Below are 21,550 nucleotides of genomic sequence, written 5' to 3' on the forward strand. Positions count from 1 at the left end.
AAATTGAACAATATACTGTGATATTATAGCAAGATACCAACTTTCAAGCTTCATATCATACAAATAAAATGCTTCTCTAGATGGTCTATTTAAGTAATGGACCATGTTCAGAAAGGCAGTATGCAACTTAGGATATTGGTAGCCATCAACAATCCAAAGATTTGGTCTGCCCAGAAACTTAACATCCACAAATGAGAGGTTGGTTACTCACCTCCTTAAATTCTTTTAAAAGTTCAAGAGCATAAGTGAGGTCAGGGGAGTACTGGATAGCTGCGCTTTCAGATGGTCCCAAAAAGCATTGTACATTGTCTCCATGAACCTGCCTTCCAAACTATAAGAAGTTTAAATGAGCAAATTGCTCTCTACCCAGAGAACTGATACAGGATCATAATGCCCTAAATCCCAAACAGCACTTTCAAGATCATGAAAGATCATTAAATTGACAGGCCAAGAGCTATATGTAGATGGGCAGAATTGAATAAACTGAGTTTAGTATCAGATGCAAAGATGTTAACCAAATCATCTCAGAAGGGACCTCAGGGATCCAGAGAAGCTCTCCTGCAGTAGAAAGAACCATGAACTAGGGGTTGGGCCCTTGAGTTCTAGTCCTGGTTCTGCATCTAACCTAAATATATACCTTAGTTTCTGTGTCCGTATACTTATACTTTACACTAGATATTCTTTTTGTTTCAGTTTTGAAACCCAAGAAAAAATTTCCTTCTTGATAAAACTTGAAAGTTTTAGGTGCACCTCAAACTCAGCAAGCTGAAAATTCAACTCATTATCTCCCCCATTCAGCCCTGTTCCTTATTCATGCAAACCAAAGAGCTTAGCTATTTTCATCTTAAAAATATAATAATAATGCATGTTTTTAAAAAAAATACAAGAAATACAAAAACAAGTGGGTAAAAAAGTCAAAGTTCATCCCCCAACACACCAATCCCACTTGTGAGATGTCACCAACACATAACTTTGGTGTGTACTGGATTCCTTCTAAATTACTTTCCCCTCATCTATTTATCTACTGGGTCACAAAATTCCAGAGATTTTGTTTCCTAAATATCTCTGTAATCCATCCCCATCTACTGTAAATTCCTACCTGAACTATTTCAATAAGTCTATTAAATAGTCCTCCTACCCCCAACAAAGTCTTACACACACAATTCCACATATTCATGCTAAAATCAAGGATTTTTTTTAAAGATACAAATGTGATCATGATGGCATGGTTTACCATGATTTCATGAGCAATGCTAAGTTTAGAAACTTCGTTAACTGTCTCTATCAGATCTGTGACAGAAAGTACTTCAGGTCTGCTCTCTGGAAAAAGGCATAGCAGTCATCATCAGAGAACCCACACAAGTAGAATTTCTATTTTATTTAGAGATTTACTCAGTGACGTAAGACTGCAAAATTTAGATCCATCAAACATCCTACATGGATTCACTCAATCATTCTAGTATTTGGAGGTTTTCTGAACTCTTTGACCTTCAATAGCACTGTAACTCTCTGAGAATTCAGGCACGAAGAGAAGTTTATGAAGAGGAAAAAGTGAAACTGATTTCAAATCCTTTTGCTTGAAATATCAAAATTGTAAGTAAACACAGCAAAGAAACACTGATAAATTAATAATTATGATTTATAAAATAAATATTTTTATGAGTTACTGTTTCTACTATTTTTTTTAGTTTCAGGAGTATAATTTGCTGATTCATCACTTATATACAATACCCAGTGCTCATCACAAGTGCCGTCCTTAATACCCATCCCCCATTGAATCCACCCCCCCTACCTCCCATCCAGCAACCCTCAGTTTATTCTCTGTAGTTAAGAGTCTGTTTTATGGTTTGACTTTCTCTATGTTCACCTGTTTTGTTTCTTAGATTCCACATATGAGTGAAATCATATGGTATTTGTATTTCTCTGACTGACTTATTTCACTTAGTATAATACGTTTTAGCTCCATCCATATCTTTGCAAATGGCAAGATTTCATTATTTTTTATGGCTGAGTAATATTCCATTGTATGTATATACACACCACATCTTCTTTATCCATTCATCAGGAGATGGACATTTGGGCCCTTTCCATAATTTGGCTATTTTTGGTAATGCTGCTATAAACATCAGGAATAAATTCAAGATAGATTAAAGACCTAAATTTAAGATAGCAGCCTATCAAATTCTTAGAGAAGAACACAGGCAGTAACCTCTTTGACAATGGCCTTAGCAACTTCTTACTGGATATGTCTCCTGAGGCAAGAGAAACAAAAGCAAAAATACACTATTGGGACTTCATCACAATAAAAAACTTCTGCACAATGAAGGAAACAATCAACAAAGCTAAAAGGAAACCTACAGAATGGGGCAAGATATTTATAAATGACACTATCTGATAAAACGTTAGTATCCAAAATATATAAACTACTTATAAAACTCAACACCCAAAAAATAAATAATCCAATTAATAATGGGCAGAAGACATAGACAGTTTTCCAAAGAAGACATCCAGATAGCCAACAGACACATGAAAGTATGCTTAACATCACTGATTGTCAGGGAAAAAGAAATCAAAACTACAATGATATCTCATTTAGCCCTTCTGAAACCTGTCAGAAGGGCTAAAATCAACAACATAATAAACAACAGGTGTTAGTGAAGATATGGAGAAAAAGGAACCCTCTTGCACTGTTGGTGGGAATGCCAACTGGTGCAGCCACTATGGAAAACAGTATGGAGGTTGCTCAAAAAGTTAAAAATAGAACTACCTTAGGATCCAGTAATTGCACTACTAGGTATTTACCCAAAGAATACAAGCACTGGACACTTGTTAAAGGTGGAAAGGTAGGTTTTATTCACACTAGAGCAATAGGGAAGAGAGACTCCAATATAGAGTGAGCAGCCTAAGTGTCCATCAATAGATGAATAGATAAAGAAGATGTGATATATATATATATATATATATATATATATATATGGTATATATATATATGTGGTATATATATATGTGGTATATATATATATGTGGTATATATGTGGTATATAAGATGTGGTATATATATATATCAAGCAAAATAAGTCAGCCAGTGAAAGACAAATACCATATGATTTTACTCATATGTGCAAATTAAGAAACAAATTAGCACAGGGGGAAAAAAGAGAGAGGCAAATAAAGAAACAGATTCTTAGGACACCTGGGTGGCTCAGTTGGTTTAACATATGACTCTTGATTTCAGCTCAGGTCGTGATCTCATGGTTTGTAGGATCGAGCTCTGTGTTGGGCTCATGCTGATAGTACAGAGTCTGCTTGGGATTCTGTTTCTCCCTCTCCCTCTGCCCCTTCCCCACTTGCTCACGTGCTTTCTCTCTCTCTCTCTCTCTCTCTCAAAATAAATAAATAAACTTTTTTAAAAAGAAACATATTTTTAATTATAGAGAACAAACTGATAGTTACCACAGGGGACGTGGGTGGGGGAATGATTAAGTAGGTGATGGAGATTAAGGAATGCATTTGTTGTAATGAGCACTGGGTGTTGTATAGAAATGCTGAATCACTAAATTGTACACCTGATAATAATATTGCACTGTGTGTTAAGTAACTGAAATTTAAATAACAATTTTAAGAAAAAAACACTACCAAAAAAGAAAACTACATGCTAGTTTCTCTGATGAACATAGATGCAAAAATCCTGAACAAAATATTAGCAAACCAAATCCAACAATACTTTTAAAATATATGCAATACAATCATGTGGGATTTACTCCTGGCATGCAATGATACAATGTTTGCAAATCAGTCAACTTGATACATCACATTAACAAGGGAAAGGATAAAAACAATATCACCTTTTTAATGGATTCAGAAAAGCATTTGACAAAGCACAACATGTACTCATGATAAAAACTGTCCAAAAAGTAGGCTTGGTGGGGGGCGCCTGGGTGGCTCACTGGGTTAAGAATCCAACTCTTGGTATCCGCTCAGTTATCCGCTCATGGTCCATGGGATCGAGCCCCTCATTGGGCTTGGTGCTGACAGTGTGGAGCCTGCTTGAGATTCTCTGACTCTCCCTCTCTCTCTCTCTGCCCCACCCCTGCTTGCTCTCTGTCTCAAAATAAATAAATAAATATTGTGTTTTTTTTTTTAACTAGGTTTGGTGGAAACATACCTCAACATAATAAAGGCCATATATAAAAAACCCACAGTAACATCATACTCAATGGTGAAAAACTCAGAAATTTTCCCCTAAGAGCAGAACAAGACAAGGATATCCACTCTCACCACTTTTATTCAACATAGTACTGGAAGTCCTAGTCACAGCAAGTAGACAATAAAAAGAAATAAAAGACATCCAAATTAGTTAGGAAGAAATAAAACTTTCACTATTTGTAGATGGCATAATACTATATATATATAAAAAAAAACCTAAAGATTCCACCAAAAAAAAAAAAACTATTAGAACTGATAAACGAATTTAGTAAAGTTGCAGGATACAAAGACCAATATACAGGAATCTGTTGCATTTCCATACTCTAATAATGAAGTAGCAGAAAGAAATTAAGAAAACAATCCCATTTACAATTGCACCTAAAAGAATAAAATGGCTAGGAATAAACTTAAAGAAGGGAGTGAAAGACCTGTACTCTGAGGACTATAAAACACTGATGAAAGAAATTGAAGATGACACAAACAAATGGAAAGATATTCTATGTTCATAGATTGGAGGAACAAATATTGTTAAAATGTTTATATTTTCCAAAGCAATCTACAGATTCAATGCAATCCTTATCATAATACCAACACTATTTTTCACAAACTAGAACAAAAATCTTAAAATTTGTATGGAACCACAAAAGACTTCTTGAGAAAGAAGAACAAAACAGGAGGTATCACAATCCAAGGTATACTAAAAGCTATAATAATCAAAATATAATGGTATTCACACAAAAATAGACACATAGATCAGTAGAACAGAATAGAGAGCCCAGAAATAAACCTACACTTTTATGGTAAATTAATCCATACAAAAAAGGCAAGAATATACAATGGGAAAAAGATAGTCTCTTCAACAAATGGTGCTGTGAAAACTGGACAGTCACATGTAAAAGAATGAAACTGGATCACTTTCTTACACCACACACAAAAACTCTAAATCGATTACAGGCCTAAAAGTGAGACCTAAAATTTCTAAAATAAGACATAGGCATTAATCTCTTTGACACAGAAACATTTTTCTTGATATATCTCCCTTGGCCAAGGTAAACAAATGCACAGTTAAACTATTGGGACTACACCAAAATTAAAACTTGTGAACAATGAGGGAAACCATCAATAAAAGAAAAAGACAACTCACCTAATGGGAGAAGATATTTGCAAATGATGTATCTGCTAAGGGGTTAATATCCCAACTATACAAAAGAACTTATACAACTCAATACCCCAAAAATAAATAACCCAACTAAAAAATGGACAGAAGACATGCATAGACATTTATCCAAAGAAGACATCCAGATGGCCAACAGACACATGAAAAGATGCTCAACATCACTGATCATCAGATAAATGCAAATCAAAACCACAATGAGTATCACTTCACATCTGTCATAATGGCTAAACCAAAAACACAAGAAACAGCAAGTGTTGGCTAGGATGTGGAAGAAAAGGAACACTCATGCACTGTTGGTGGGAATGCTAAGTGGTGCAGCCACTGTGGAAGAAAGTATGGAGGTTCCTCAAAAAAACAAAAATAGAATTTCCCTATAATCCAATAATTCCACTACTAAGTATTTACCCAAGAGTATGAAAGCACTAATTCAAAAAGATATATGCACCTCTATGTTTATTGAAAAATGATTTACAATAGCCAAATTGTGGGAGCAATGTAAGTGCCTATCAATAAATGAATGGAGAATGAAGATGTGGTATATATACATAATGAAATATTACTCAGCCATAAAAATAATAAAATCTTGATATTTGCAACAACATGAATGGATCTAGAGGGCATAATGCTAAGTGAAATAAGTCAGTCAGAGAAAAACAAATACCATCCAATTTCACTGATATGTGGAATTTAAGAAACCAAAGGACAAATGGAAAAAAATAGAGACAAAGAAACAGACCCAACAATAGAGAGCAAACTGATGGTTACCAGAGGGAGGTGCATGGGGGGGATGGGTGAAATAGGTGAAGAGGATTAAGAGTACACTTACCATGATGAGCACTGAGTAATGTATACAATTGGTGGATCAGTATATTGAAACTAATATAACATTGTATATTAACCATACAGAATTAAAATCTTAAAAAATAGTCTCTTAAATATAGAGAATAAAACGGTGGTTGCCAGAGGGTAGGTGGGGAGGGGGATGAGTGAAACAGTTGAAGGGGATTACAAGTAGATTTATCTGTCTGTCTCTGTCTCAAAAACAAATAAACATTGAAAAAATTTGTTGAGGCACTTGGGTGGCTCAGTCGCTTAAGCGTCCAAATTCGTTCAGGTCATGATCTCATGGCTTGTGGGTTCGAGCCCTGCATCGGACTCTGGGCTGACAGCTTAGAGCCTGGAGCCTGCTTCGGATTCTGTGTCTCCCTCTCTCTCTCTGCCCCTCCCCCACTCATGCTCTGTCTCTCTCTATCAAAAATAAATAAACATTAAAAAAAATTTTTAAATTGTTGAAGAGTAGACTTATCATGATGAGCACTGAGTAATATATAGAATTATCGAATCACTGTATTGTACACTGGAAGCTAATATACACTGTATGTTAATTATTCTGGATTTTATAAATAAGTAAATATGTAATCTATTTCCAAAGACTCTCAAGGATTGTCAAACACAAGTTATTATGCTTTGTTGGCCTCTTTCTCTATAGCCAAAATGTCTTTCAATTTTACCTGCTGGTAAAGTTCCTAGGTCCTATATGTAAATATTCAAAGGGGAAAAAAAGACAACAAAAATAATAATCCAAAAGAGGAGTAGTGAAAGGATGAGGAAGGAAAAATGCAAGGTTGCAAGAGACTTCTATGCTCCTAAAAGACACTTAAGCCACAGGCAGTCTATTCCTTTAATGTAACTGCTATCAAGCACTACCCAAGGATGTGATGGTAGAATTCTAGACGTACCAGGAAAGTGGTCATCTAAACAGAAACTCTTGTTTTCCTGGCTCTTCCCTGGTGTTTTAGGCTTATAAGCCCCACTCTCTGCTTCACAGGGATCATTTTGTAGCACACTTTATTCAATCTTGGGAATCTTGATGTTATCTGGAATGAGGAAGACAAGAAGAGGTAAGCTGTTGGTAGTATAAGATCTGGCTCTGACCAGGGATGAGGGAGAGAAGGGCTCTTCAGCTGTCATTGTATGCCTTGATGACAGAACCTACTTCTCCCAGTTAAGGTGGTTAGGAACAAAGGCTTCAAGATCCTCTTATTGCAATAGCTAAGGTCCTCAAACAGCCTTGGGGGAAGGAGAACTTGAGATTAGTAGGACTGCCTTTCCTTAAATCAAAGCAGTTAAGGATAAGGCAAGCAAAAGAGGAAATCAAGGCCCAGAGATGGACAATGACTTGCCAAAAAGCACTGCACAGAAAGAGTGGAGCTAGGAGAGGAAACTTCCTCAACTCTGACTGCCTTCTATTAGTCCAGGAATGAGTCCCTTCCTCCTTAAATTTCACCCCAGACCCACCTTTGACTATGAAGAGAGTAGTGGCTAGACTCATGCAGCAACAGACCCCCTTGGGGACCCTGGTCCCTCACCTCCTCCCAGCCCTCGACCTGCTGCCCCTAGGCAGCTGCTTCTGCTAATGAAGCCCTTCTGTCTCATCAGTCTGGTCCTGGAGCATACCTTGGTAGACAGGGCAGGAAGGGAGATCAGCAGGAAGGGACTGAGTGGAACCATGGAAATGATGAGACCTACCTGGAGCACACCCCTGCCAATGATGCCAGGTAGAAGGGTCCAAAGCCTAAAAACAAAGGGTAACCAGTATCACAGATAGCAAGAAGGGTTTTGTGCCCCGGGTACTATGGAACCAAGAGACCAGGAAAGGCAAGCAGGGAGGCATCATTGGTGATAAAGAATGGCATTCATCTTATGAATTCAGTGCTTCTCCATTTCCCTGTGGATGGTTTTGGGGAAGAGTTTTTCTTGTGAAATTCCCTGTGTGCACTTTCTCTCTCTCTCTCTCTCTCTCTCTCTCTCTCTCTCTCTCTCTTTCTCTTTCTTTCTCTCTGTGATTAGGGCTCCCTCCTCATCATAGCACCTGAAACTCTTTTCTCCTCCAAATAAACTCTCCACAGCTCCTACCTTCCAGGATGTGGCAGTTTTTTCACCTTTAGTTATATCCTTTTGCTCTCTCAGTCTTCACATCAATTTCTTGGGTGTTGAAAATGATTTGATATTTAGCTGTGTTTGAGGAAGGAAGCAAGCCTAGGGTCTCCCTAACCCTCCACCATCTTAACTCCTCTCCTACACTTTTGATTCATTATATTGCACACCTGAACTAATATAACGTTGTATGTTAATTGTACTTGAATTTTAAAAAGTAAATTAATTTTAAAAATAGAGCTGAAATTCCTCATGTAAAAAAGAGGAGAGAGAGAGTGACATTCTCATTTTTGGCCACCCCAAATTTCTTTCTCAGTTTGGTGTCCTGGGGCTTGAAATTCCTAACACCTTAGAGGTATTTCCTTCTAATTATTCTTAACCCCAGGAAGTTCCTTTTTTAAAATGCACATATGCCCTGGGAGAGGTCACCTGGGCCCAGGTTCTGGCCTTTTGTCACATGTCCCAGGGTGTTATCTATCAACCATCAACAAATTCCATAGTTGTGCTATACATATCCCGCATGATGTAGAACTGCACATCTGAAAACTTTTTGAACATTTCAAAGAGAAATATAAAAGTAAAGGATTGTTATAACTCATTGCTAAAGGTTTTTTCAATTATACCCTCCATATTATTGAAAATGACTCTTGAGAAAAACAGAAGACTCTTTAGGTCCCAAAGCAATGCAGCACTAACGTTAAAATTTCAGATTCCAAGATAACATGAAAGATATTTGAGGTAAGAGGGGATGATGTTTTTCCAGAGCATCTCAAACCCCACTTCAAAGGTAGCCACCCACTTAGCCAATTTCTAGGCCACATTTGACCACTGGTATCTTTGGGGGGGTGGAGATCAGCATGACTGAGATAGAGATTTGCAGAATCTGAGAACCAGGAGACATCTTGGAAGTTTCATTTTAAAGGTGAGAAAACTAAAGCCCAGAGAGAGGAAATTCCTCTCTCATTCAGAGTTGAGGAGCCCAAGAAGAAAATTTTGATGTGGTGGTGCTAAGGGTCAGGAGGATCAGAATATGACACAGGGGAGGATGGTGAAACTATATTAAGGACTCTGCCCTCTTGGCAGCATTGGCTCCTCTCAGGGAACTGCTATTGCACAAGCCCTGCCTAATCAGACAGAAATGGCTAGTCATCCTCTCAGTTGGCTGGTCACCTTTCCCAAGCCCAGTATACATCCTTCTTACCTGGAGCCACTCTGTCCAGGAGAGGCCTCCCAATCCCAGTCCCTTGATTCAGTGAGAAAAATTCTAGAAATAATACTTTTAAACTGAAAACATTTTGTTTTTCTTCATAAAAAAGTAGCCATTAAAAATCAGGGATCTGGAACAGAAATAAAATGCAAACCTCAGGGGCTTGGAAGTCTAGAAAAGGCATGAAGTAAGAAAAGAATTGAAGGAGGGATAAGAGGTCTGGGGAGAATATCTTTCCAATATCTCTCTGTTTTCTAGCCCTACAACGTCCTTATATTCCTCCCAGGGACATGAAAAGGGAGCATCTGACCTCATTTAAACCTAACTTTATTCCCACTTCATCCCCTCATGGGATTGTCAAGGGATGATGAGCTGTAGCATGCTAACATTTGATCTATTTCATTTTTAAAAATCTATGCCATTCTGCTGATTCCTTTTTTTATTTTTTTTACATTTATTTATTTTTGAGAAACAGAGTGAAACAAAGTGTGAGAGGGGGAGGGGCAGAGAGACAAGGGACACAGAATCCAAAGCAGCCTCCAGGCTCTGAGCAAGCAGTCAGTACAGAGCCTGATGCAGGGCTCAAACCCACAAACCTTGAGATCATGACCTGAGTCGAAGTCGGATGCTCAACCGACAAAGCCACCCAGGCTTCCCTACCATTCTGCTGATTCTTAATACATTTTTGTCATGAACTAAAAATTATCGATTTCGCCATAATATTTTTGTAGTACAATTTGTTCAAAGGAAAATAGTGGATTTTTTCAACAATATCAAAATTATCTGTTTTACTAAGTAATCATTTCTATTAGTTAATTTTCTAGGATACTAACATTCAGTATCAAAGGCTTTTTTCAGAAATGGCTACATTTTTATAATATGAATTATAGTATCCTAAAGTTTTATGTATTTATCTATTATTTGGCCTTGTGGCATGACAAATTTAAAAAGTAAGGAGTTGGGCCAGGCAGGTGATGGGCAGGATGGAGACAACCTTGGAGCAGTACTTGGAGGACACAATGAAGAATCCATCCATTGTTGGAGTCCTCTGCACAGATTCCAAGAATTTAATCTGGGCTGCTGCAGGACTTTGTCAGATTGGCATGCTGGGTGATCTCTGTTCTAACCCAGCAAGAAGCTAAGCTAAGCTAAGACCCCACTGATATTTCTGTGGTGTGTCTCGAATCAGATAATGGGAACATTATGATCCAGAAACATGATAGCATCATGGTGGCAATGCAAAAAATGGCCTCTTGACATCTCATATCAGTTCTCCAGCAGCATGTCATTTGGGGTTGATCCTACCTTATGTTAATTATCTTGTAGAACTATTAAGGTTCTAGTAGTTAGGCCATTTATTTAGTGTTCATTGGGCACTTTTCTGTTAGTTTTAGAGTATGCTGCTTTTTAAATAATTTATTGTCAAGTTAGCTAATATACAGTGTATACAGTGTAGTCTTGGCTTCAGGAGTAGATTCCCATGATTCATCACTTACATACAACACACAGTGCTCATCCCAAGTGCCCTCCTCAATGCCCATCTCCCATTTTCCTTCCCCCCCCAATTCCCACCCCCATCAACCCTCAGTTTGTTTTATGTATGTTGCTTTTTGACACCCAATGGACTGACTCATCAAAATATTAGTAAGAAAGGATCATGTTTTGAAGCAGCAGATCCAGGTCAATTGAGGTCATAGAATTTTGTTATATTCAATAAATCTGGTTGGAGGAAAGCTTGGAACTTTTCTGGATTCTTTTTTTATTTTATTTTTATTTTTTTTCAATATATGAAATTTATTGTCAAATTGGTTTCCAACGTTTATTTATTTTTGGGACAGAGAGAGACAGAGCATGAACGGGCGAGGGGCAGAGAGAGAGGGAGACACAGAATCGGAAACAGGCTCCAGGCTCTGAGCCATCAGCCCAGAGCCCAACGCGGGGCTCAAACTCACGGACCGCGAGATCGTGACCTGGCTGAAGTCGGACGCTTAACCGACTGCGCCACCCAGGCGCCCCTCAAATTGGTTTCCATACAACACCCAGTGCTCATCCCAAAAGGTGCCCTCCTCAATACCCATCACCCACCCTCCCCTCCCTCCCACCCCCCATCAACCCTCAGTTTGTTCTCAGTTTTGAAGAGTCTCTTATGCTTTGGCTCTCTCCCACTCTAATGTCTTTTTTTTTCCTTCCCCTCCCCCATGGGTTTCTGTTAAGTTTCTGAGGATCCACATAAGAGTGAAAACATATGGTATCTGTCTTTCTCTGTATGGCTTATTTCACTTAGCATCACACTCTCCAGTTCCATCCACGTTGCTACAAAAGGCCATATTTCATTCTTTCTCATTGCCATGTAGTACTCCATTGTGTATATAAACGACAATTTCTTTTTTTTTTATATGAAGTTTATTGACAAATTGGTTTCCATACAACACCCAGTGCTCATCCCAAAAGGTGCCCTCCTCAATACCCATCACCCACCCGCCCCTCCCTCCCACCCCCCATCAACCCTCAGTTTGTTCTCAGTTTTTAACAGTCTCTTATGCTTTGGCTCTCTCCCACTCTAACGTCCTTTTTTTTTTTTTTTTTCCTTCCCCTCCCCCATGGGTTCCTGTTAAGTTTCTCAGGATCCACATAAGAGTGAAACCATATGGTATCTGTCTTTCTCTGTATGGCTTATTTCACTTAGCATCACACTCTCCAGTTCCATCCACGTTGCTACAAAAGGCCATATTTCATTTTTTCTCATTGCTACATAGTATTCCATTGTGTATATAAACGACAATTTCTTTATCCATTCATCAGTTGATGGACATTTAGGCTCTTTCCATAATTTGGCTATTGTTGAGAGTGCTGCTATGAACATTGGGGTACAAGTGCCCCTATGCATCAGTACTCCTGTATCCCTTGGGTAGATTCCTAGCAGTGCTATTGCTGGGTCATAGGGTAGGTCTATTTTTAATTTTCTGAGGAACCTCCACACTGCTTTCCAGAGCGGCTGCACCAATTTGCATTCCCACCAACAGTGCAAGAGGGTTCCCGTTTCTCCACATCCTCTCCAGCATCTATAGTCTCCTGATTTGTTCATTTTGGCCACTCTGACTGGCGTGAGGTGATACCTGAGTGTGGTTTTGATTTGTATTTCCCTGATAAGGAGCGACGCTGAACATCTTTTCATGTGCCTGTTGGCCATCTGGATGTCTTCTTTAGACAAGTGTCTATTCATGTTTTCTGCCCATTTCTTCACTGGGTTATTTGTTTTTCGGGTGTGGAGTTTGGTGAGCTCTTTATAGATTTTAGATACTAGACCTTTGTCCGATATGTCATTTGCAAATATCTTTTCCCATTCCGTTGGTTGCCTTTTCGTTTTGTTGGTTGTTTCCTTTGCTGTGCAGAAGCTTTTTATCTTCATAAGGTCCCAGTAATTGACTTTTGCTCTTAATTCCCTTGCCTTTGGGGATGTGTCGAGTAAGAGATTGCTACGGCTGAGGTCAGAGAGGTCTTTTCCTGCTTTCTCCTCTAAGGTTCTGATAGTTTCCTGTCTCACATTTAGGTCCTTTATCCATTTTGAGTTTATTTTTGTAAATGGTGTGAGAAAGTGGTCTAGTTTCAACCTTCTGCATGTTGCTGTCCAGTTCTCCCAGCACCATTTGTTAAAGAGGCTGTCTTTTTTCCATTGGATGTTCTTTCCTGCTTTGTCAAAGATGAGTTGGCCATATGTTTGTGGGTCTAGTTCTGGGGTTTCTATTCTATTCCATTGGTCTGTGTGTCTGTTTTTGTGCCAATACCATGCTGTCTTGATGATGACAGCTTTGTAGTAGAGGCTGAAGTCTGGGATTGTGATGCCTCCTGCTTTGGTCTTCTTCTTCAAAATTCCTTTGGCTATTCGGGGCCTTTTGTGGTTCCATATGAATTTTAGGATTGCTTGTTCTAGTTTCGAGAAGAATGCTGGTGCAATTTTGATTGGGATTGCATTGAATGTGTAGATAGCTTTGGGTAGTATTGACATTTTGACAATATTTATTTTTCCAATCCATGAGCAGGGATTGTCTTTCCATTTCTTTAAATCTTCTTCAATTACCTTCATAAGCTTTCTATAGTTTTCCGCATACAGATCCTTTACATCTTTGGTTAGATTTATTCCTAGGTATTTTATGCTTCTTGGTGCAATTGTGAATGGGATCAGTTTCTTTATTTGTCTTTCTGTTGCTTCATTGTTAGTGTATAAGAATGCAACTGATTTCTGTACATTGATTTTGTATCCTGCAACTTTGCTGAATTCATGTATCAGTTCTAGCAGACTTTTGGTGGAGTCTATCGGATTTTCCATGTATAATATCATGTCATCTGCAAAAAGCGAAAGCTTGACTTCATCTTTGCCAATTTTGATGCCATTGATTTCCTTTTGTTGTCTGATTGCTGATGCTAGCACTTCCAGCACTATGTTAAACAACAACGGTGAGAGTGGGCATCCCTGTCGTGTTCCTGATCTCAGGGAAAAAGCTCTCAGTTTTTCCATATTGAGGATGATGTTAGCTGTGGGCTTTTCATAAATGGCTTTTATGATCTTTAAGTATGTTCCTTCTATCCCGACTTTCTCCAGGGTTTTTATTAAGAAAGGGTGCTGGATTTTGTCAAAGGCCTTTTCTGCATCGATTGACAGGATCATATGGTTCTTCTCTTTTTTTTTGTTAATGTGATGTATCACGTTGATTGATTTGCGAATGTTGAACCAGCCCTGCATCCCAGGAATGAATCCCACTTGATCATGGTGAATAATTCTTTTTATATGCTGTTGAATTCGATTTGCTAGTATCTTATTGAGAATTTTGGCATCCATATTCATCAGGGATATTGGCCTGTAGTTCTCTTTTTTTACTGGGTCTCTGTCTGGTTTAGGAATCAAAGGAATACTGGCTTCATAGAATGAGTCTGGAAGTTTTCCTTCCCTTTCTATTTCTTGGAATAGCTTGAGAAGGATAGGTATTATCTCTGCTTTAAACGTCTGGTAGAACTCCCCTGGGAAGCCATCTGGTCCTGGACTCTTATTTGTTGGGAGATTTTTGATAACCGATTCAATTTCTTCGGTGGTTATGGGTCTGTTCAAGCTTTCTATTTCCTCCTGATTGAGTTTTGGAAGAGTGTGGGTGTTCAGGAATTTGTCCATTTCTTCCAGGTTGTCCAATTTGTTGGCATATAATTCTTCATAGTATTCCCTGATAATTGTTTGTATCTCTGAGGGATTGGTTGTAATAATTCCATTTTCATTCATGATTTTATCTATTTGGGTCATCTCCCTTTTCTTTTTGAGAAGCCTGGCTAGAGGTTTCTCAATTTTGTTTATTTTTTCAAAAAACCAACTCTTGGTTTCGTTGATCTGCTCTACAGTTTTTTTACATTCTATATTGTTTATTTCTGCTCTGATCTTTATTATTTCTCTTCTTCTGCTGGGTTTAGGCTGCCTTTGCTGTTCTGCTTCTAGTTCCTTTAGGTGTGCTGTTAGATTTTGTATTTGGGATTTTTCTTGTTTCTTGAGATAGGCCTGGATTGCAATGTATTTTCCTCTCAGGACTGCCTTTGCTGCGTCCCAAAGCGTTTGGATTGTTGTATTTTCATTTTCGTTTGTTTCCATATATTTTTTGATTTCTTCTCTAATTGCCTGGTTGACCCACTCATTCGTTAGTAGGGTGTTCTTTAACCTCCATGCTTTTGGAGGTTTTCCAGACTTTTTCCTGTGGTTGATTTCAAGCTTCATAGCATTGTGGTCTGAAAGTATGCATGGTATAATTTCAATTCTTGTAAACTTATGAAGGGCTGTTTTGTGACCCAGTATATGATCTATCTTGGAGAATGTTCCATGTGCACTCGAGAAGAAAGTATATTCTGTTGCTTTGGGATGCAGAGTTCTAAATATATCTGTCAAGTCCATCTGATCCAGTGTCTCATTCAGGGCCCTTGTTTCTTTATTGACCGTGTGTCTAGATGATCTATCCATTTCTGTAAGTGGGGTGTTAAAGTCCCCAGCAATTACCACATTCTTATCAATAAGGTTGCTTCTGTTTATGAGTAATTGTTTTATATATTTGGGGGCTCCGGTATTCGGTGCATAGACATTTATAATTGTTAGCTCTTCCTGATGGATAGACCCTGTAACTATTATATAATGTCCTTCTTCATCTCTTGTTATAGCCTTTAATTTAAAGTCTAGTTTGTCTGATATAAGTATGGCTACTCCAGCTTTCTTCTGGCTTCCAGTAGCATGATAAATAGTTCTCCATCCCCTCACTCTGAATCTAAAGGTGTCCTCAGGTCTAAAATGAGTCTCTTGTAGACAGCAAATAGATGGGTCTTGTTTTTTTATCCATTCTGATACCCTATGTCTTTTGGTTGGCGCATTTAATCCATTTACATTCAGTGTTATTATAGAAAGATACGGGTTTAGAGTCATTGTGATGTCTGCACGTTTTATGCTTGTAGTGATGTCTCCGGTACTTTGTCTCACAGGGTCCCCCTTAGGATCTCTTGTAGGGCTGGTTTAGTGGTGACAAATTCCTTCAGTTTTTGTTTGTTTGGGAAGACCTTTATCTCTCCTTCTATTCTAAATGACAGACTTGCTGGATAAAGGATTCTCGGCTGCATATTTTTGCTGTCTAGCACCCTGAAAATCTCGTGCCAATTCTTTCTGGCCTGCCAAGTTTCAAAAGAGAGATCAGTCACGAGTCTTATAGGTCTCCCTTTATATGTGAGGGCACGTTTACCCCTTGCTGCTTTCAGAATTTTCTCTTTATCCTTGTATTTTGCCAGTTTCACTATGATATGTCGTGCAGAAGATCGATTCAAGTTACGTCTGAAGGGAGTTCTCTGTGCCTCTTGGATTTCAATGCCTTTTTCCTTCCCCAGTTCAGGGAAGTTCTCAGCTATTATTTCTTCAAGTACCCCTTCAGCACCTTTCCCTCTCTCTTCCTCCTCTGGGATACCAATTATGCGTATATTCTTTCTTTTTAGTGTATCACTTAGTTCTCTAATTTTCCCCTCATACTCCTGGATTTTTTTATCTCTCTTTTTCTCAGCTTCCTCTTTTTCCATAACTTTATCTTCTAGTTCACCTATTTTCTCCTCTGCCTCTTCCATCCGAGCCGTGGTGGTTTGCATTTTGTTTTCCATTTCCTTTAAAGCGTTTTTCAGCTCCTCGTGACTGTTCCTTAGTCCCCTGATGTCTGTAGCAAGAGATTCTCTGCTGTCCTGTATGCTGTTTTTCAGCCCAGCGATTAATTTTATGACTATTATTCTAAATTCACTTTCTGTTATATTATTTAAATCCTTTTTGATCAGCTCATTAGCTGTTGTTATTTCCTGGAGATTCTTCTGAGGGGAATTCTTCCGCTTGGTCATTTTGGATAGTCCCTGGTGTGGTGAGGGCCTGCAGGGCACTTCCCCTGTGCTGTGGTGTATAACTGGAGTTGGTGGGCGGGGCCGCAGTCCCACCTGATGTCTGCCCCCAGCCCCCCGCTGGGGCCACAGTCAGACTGGTGTGTGCCTTCTCTTCCCCTCTCCTAGGGGCGGGATTCACTGTGGGGTGGCGTGGCCCGTCTGGGCTACTTGCACACTGCCAGGCTTGTGATGCTGGGGATCTGGCGTATTAGCTGGGGTGGGAAGGCAAGGTGCACGGCGGCAGGGGGGGCAGGCTTAGCTCGCTTCTCCTTAGGTGATCCACTTCAGGAGGGGCCCTGTGGCAGCCGGAGGGAGTCAGATCGCTGCCGGAGGTTTGGCTCCGCAGAAGCACAGAGTTGGGTGTTCGCGCGGAATGAGCAATTTCCCTGGCCGGAGCCGGTTCCCTTTGGAATTTTGGCTGGGGGATGGGCGAGGGAGATGGCGCTGGCGAGCGCCTTTGTTCCCCGCCAAACTGAGCTCTGTCGTCCGGGGGCTCCGCAGCTCACCCTCCCTTTGTCCTCCAGCCTTCCCGCTTTCCGAGCAGAGCTGTTAACTTATGACCTCCCAGACGCTAAGTCGCGCTTGCTGTCGGAACACAGTCCGTCAGGCCCCTCCGCTTTTGCAAGCCGGACTCGGGGGCTCTGCTTGGCCGGCGAGCCGCCCCTCCGCCCCGGCTCCCTCCCGCCAGTCCGTGGAGCGCGCACCGCCTCGCCGCCCTTCCTACCCTCTTCTGTGGGCCTCTCGTCTGCACTTGGGTCCGGTGACTCTGTTCTGCTAATCCTCTGGCGGTTTTCTGGGTTATTTAGGCAGGTGTAGGTGGAATCTAAGTGATCAGCAGGACGCGCGGTGAGCCCAGCGTCCTCCTACGCCGCCATCTTCCCAGAATCCACGACAATTTCTTTATCCATTCATCAGTTGATGGACGTTTAGTCTCTTTCCATAATTTGGCTATTGTGGAGAGTGCTGCTATAAACATTGGGGTACAAGTGCCCCTATGCATCAGTACTCCTGTATCCCTTGGGTAAATTCCTAGCAGTGCTATTCTTTTTTTAAAAGTAAGAATACTAAAAAGATTTCATATGGGTTATATCTGCCAATATTTATTTTATTAATTATTAAAGCTCAATTAAAAATGTTTTTGTTAATTCATTTAAAAATTACCCTAAATATCAATTATATCACTTAAACATGAATTAAACTTTTACATGAAAAATATGAGGAAATGATCATTTTTTATGTACTTAAAAATCTTTTTCATATCTGTACTAATAGAAAGCCACTGTATTCCTGTATCTGCTTCACACTAAATACCTAGCCATATGATATATACTATATCTATGAAAATGCCCACCTTGTGGAAAATGAGATTTAAAAAGGTAAATAAGTTTATTATGGAAGTAGTTTATACCTTACAGACCCTTCAAAAAGCTAACCTAGAAAGTCTCAGAACTGACCATTTAGTAACTCATTATTTAGCAAATCAACTCATCATCAGGGAAATACAAATCAAAACCACAATGAGATACCACCTTACACCTGTCAGAATGGCTAACATTAACAACTCAGGCAACAACAGATGTTGGCGAGGATGCAGAGAAAAAGGATCTCTTTTGCATTTTTGGTGGGAATACAAGCTGGTGTAGCCACTCTGGAGAACAATATGAAGGTTCCTCAAAAAACTAAAAATAGAACTACTCTATGACCCGGCAATTGCACTACTAGGCATTTATCCAAGGGATACAGGTGTGCTGTTTTGAAGGGACATATGTACCCCCATGTTTATAGCAGCACTATCAACAATAGCCAAAGTATGGAAAGAGCCCAAATGTCCATCAATGGATGAATGGATAAAGAGGATGTCATTATTTAGCAAATCAATTACGAAACAAACTCACTATTTCCTTTTGAGCAAATTGCACTTAGATACATTAAACTAAAGCTGATAATACTTAGTTCATTGTAAAAGAAAATGATTATTTTAAAATCATCAGGTCATCACAAGTCCAAAAAGTGAAGTAGATAAAACTCTACTGTGCTACAGTTCTTATTACGAAAACTTAGGTGGTTCCAAAAATAGCTTTTGGTTTTTGATGCTCAGATCCCTCTGAGTACACTTCACTTACAGCTACTGTTCTTGGTGATAGAATTTTTGCCTTCAGATCTAGTGTTCTTGGCCAGCTCCCTGGCCAGCTGTTTGGACCCCCTTGAAGGTGGTAGTCAAAGTCTTTTAATGAGACAACTGGGGAGCCTTGTCTGAGATGTACTGGAAAATACTATTAAGAAAAGAGTTCATTTTATACCTGGCCTCATAAAATGATGATACACCTGTCTCAGAGCCTTGTAGACATAGATGAAATAATTGTCTCAGTAACATGTATTTTGCTTCTATTCCTTCAGGTTTTAGAGGCATCTTCATCAGATCCCTTGTTGTTACATAGAAAATTTAGCAGAAAGTCCAGGTATTGTGTAAAAACCTTTTCAGTACCTTGGAAAAACATCAGCGCCTGGGGACAGGGTAGGGTGTATTTATAGGCCTTGTATTCACATGAGTTATTGAGTAAATTCAATATCTAATTAGGTAAAATGTAATGCAACAAAGCCTGCCAATAAACTACACCATGTTAAATGTGATTGGATACTCTTCCTATTTGGCATGAGCCAATTAGAAAGCAAGGAATAATCAGAGTGATAGAAGCTTCCTGTGGCTTCCATAAAAACATTTTGAACAGACCTCTGCCTACAGTACCAAATTAATGTAGAGATATAGCTAGCTCTACATATTGTTTGGGGACTGCATTACATTACTGGTCTGCATGAATCTTCTCCCAGCCCTCTTCTACAAAGCCCCCTCCTCTGCTCTGCACTTTTTTTTCCTATCTCTATACAAAGCTATTTGTCCCTGTATTAAGCCCATGAGGATGGGAACATATATTTCCTCCATGGTCTGCTTAGCTCAACTGAATTTTCCCAATAACCTTTTGTGGTATAGACTCTTTTTAGCCTCATTTTTAGATGAGGTAGGAGAAGAGACAGAGAAACTAAGTAACCTGTCCAAAGATGACACTGCTGGTACATGGAAAATCATGTACCAGGTTGGTCTGAGTCCAAAGTCCAAGCACTTGAACACTGCCCTCTGTCATACTCTCTGTCAGACTGTGGTGGTATCTTCAATGCATGGATACCCAGACAATCTGAGGTGATCCCGTCTTTACAGCAAGCTTTTCCATAGCCTTATCTTTTATTCAAAGGCTTTATTATCAGCTCAGAGGCATAAAAACAAAAACCTCAAGTCAATATCCCTGCAAAATATTTTCTTGTGCAACCACTGGAAGTTTTTTGAGCAGTAGTTAACACATTCAACACTTCCTGTGCTCAATTCTATATTGCAATAGCTGTCTTAAGCATATGCAAAGCCATTCCATGTTTCATAATTGTGTCCAATATACTGTGGAGGTAATTGTGGGAAGCAGAGAGTAGAAAAAGTTTCCATGTTGGGATTAAACTGCTATTATTTGATGACCCACATTCAGCTCTCTACACTTAAACGTTGCTGCAGAAACCTGAATGTTGTTCCCATATGTAGAATATACAGTTATACAACAGAGGAATTGGTGATCCCATCAACCAATGCTTTTGCCTTTAATTAGTTACCAGAGTTATGTCAGCATCCCTTCCTGGCTCTTTGGAGATGTTTCCTCGCCATTTGATATTACTGGAGGGAACAAAATATTCAGTGAAATAGTCAAGTTGAGGACTTAATTATAATTATTACTGAAAAGGAAAATTTATTGAACATTGGAGTCCGTGTCATACCTATTAAAAAGAAGATTTAATGAACCAGAACTTTCTCTACCTCTAACATTGCCAGTTTACCACCCTTATAGATTAGACTCCTGTTTCAGTTGGTGTTGTTTAAACCAGGCATTGCTAAACTACTAAGAGTCACCATTGACTACTTTATGGGGAATACTTCAATTATCTTTCATGACATATCTGTGAAGTAAATATTATCTCCATCTTTATGAATGAAGAAACTGAAACACAAAAGATCATCATTTGCCCAAGATCATACAGATGGGAAGTTGGACAGCCAATAATAAAATATATTTCAAAGTATTTAAGTGTCCAGGGGCAAGATATTTTTGTCAGATGTGAATGTGAATTCATTAAATTTTAAAGTATTTATAAAACTCACCTACCTCTTCCATGTCATAAGTATTTTAAGTCATGACACTAAATGAGATTTTTGATCTTTTGCACAGATGGAGCAGGAATGAAATTGTTTGACTTTTCTCTTTTGATTAACTTCCTGCACCTTTTTTTTCCAGCATATTATTATTTCTTTAAGACATTTTGCCCTTTTATATTCTTGGTAATTAAGGCCATATCTCTCTGTGTACATTAATGGGATAAATGTGTAAAAGCACTGTCCAAGTAATTAAGTTACCTTTGCAAAGGACGTGGATGAGAAGACAACCATTTAACCTGTGGAAGTAGCTACTGATTACAAAGTTTAACTATAGAAGTAGAGGAGCTGAACTACAATCTGTCAAACTTACTGTGCACAGATACAGTCTGAGCCGAGGCTGAGGGAA

The 21,550-nt window shown here is 39.1% G+C and overlaps 1 pseudogene; it reads left to right on the plus strand.

The window, feature by feature from the left end:
- Positions 1-10,510: 10,510 nt before the first annotated feature.
- On the plus strand, positions 10,511-10,784 carry LOC124509186 (ragulator complex protein LAMTOR5-like; annotated as a pseudogene).
- Positions 10,785-21,550: the final 10,766 nt, after the last annotated feature.

This window comes from Lynx rufus, unplaced genomic scaffold, assembly GCF_022079265.1.
Source record: "Lynx rufus isolate CCGP_SWC_20201006 ecotype Redwood Valley unplaced genomic scaffold, mLynRuf1.p SCAF_14, whole genome shotgun sequence".
In the NCBI taxonomy this organism is placed as follows: domain Eukaryota; kingdom Metazoa; phylum Chordata; class Mammalia; order Carnivora; family Felidae; genus Lynx; species Lynx rufus.